The sequence below is a fragment of the Octodon degus genome, unplaced genomic scaffold (assembly GCF_000260255.1).
Source record: "Octodon degus isolate 3935 unplaced genomic scaffold, OctDeg1.0 scaffold00143, whole genome shotgun sequence".
NCBI lineage: Eukaryota > Metazoa > Chordata > Mammalia > Rodentia > Octodontidae > Octodon > Octodon degus.
In genome coordinates, this window is record NW_004524719.1 from 305,721 (window position 1) to 306,973 (window position 1,253).

Sequence of the window (1,253 nt, forward strand, 5' to 3'; positions counted from 1 at the left end):
TAGTGGTTATTCATAGTACAGAATGCAGATATGATATTCTGTCCAAACACTATTAGTACAAATCTTTCTTCTCATTGAATTGAAAGTGGCTGTATATCTATCCTAACTATTTTGTATATACAGATACCAAAAAAACCATTCAATTTCTTTATATTCCTTGTTCTGATGAATTTCTCTAAACTTCAATACTTTTTTATTTCCAATGCAAATATACTATTTTTTTTTTCAAGGCAAACGACATAAAGGCTCTTTATTGGAGCTTCACTCAGAATTACAATACCTCCTCCAGCCTGTCCATGGGGTTGTGCATTCTTTTTTTTCCATAATTTTATTGATAAACAAATAGCAATGAGACACTTTCAAATCAAAGTGGTAGGACAGTTTCAATAATTAACACATTGCATACTCTTTTCCTAGTGGTTATTTGCTATACAAGATGCAGACATGCATCAGTGTACACACCCAATTTACTTTTTGTCCCCTGTTTTAGTAGCATCCTATTTACAAACACTATTAGAACAAATCCCTCTTTTCATTAAGAGAATGTAACTATATATCTATCCTAAACATTTTGAATACACAGATACAAAATGGACATTCATCTGTATCCCGTTTTTTTGTTTAGTTCCATCATTTGAATATTATAGGTGTGGTAACTCAGCAACATGTTCTAAAATAGTCCAGTAGTCCATAATAGTATTGGGTCTTCCGCTTGACTGGCAATGTCAGAAATTGCTGACCTGAGTCACCTGCAGCTCAACATAACACCATGGCTTTACTTCTGTCATTCTAGTCTTCTGAATATGGGCTGCTTGTCATGTCATGCCAGTTGCTGCTGTGCTGCCTCTCGGCTAGATGATTGTTCAAAAAGAAGGGGGTGGTGAATAATGAAGGGAGGAGACAGAAAAAGGAATGCTGTGGAACTGCCCTGCCTCAAGGTTTTATATGGTTAGATTTCTGGACTTATATGTAAACATAAGAATTATATGATTCTTTATGCCTATTTTTAAAATATATTCTAATTTTACATGTTTTTTCATCATATTTGGTAGGGACTTAAAATTTAACATATCAATACTTGATGAAAAATAGTTGTTCCATGTTATGCCTAAGATATTTGATATTCAGACAGATAGTGAGGTTAAGCTTAACAGCCTAGGTTGTATGGTAATAACAATAAGCTTCTCTTCTGGAGGGTTAACAAGCTAAATTTTCAAACCATAATTAGAGAAAAAGGAGAGCTGCAAGGAAAG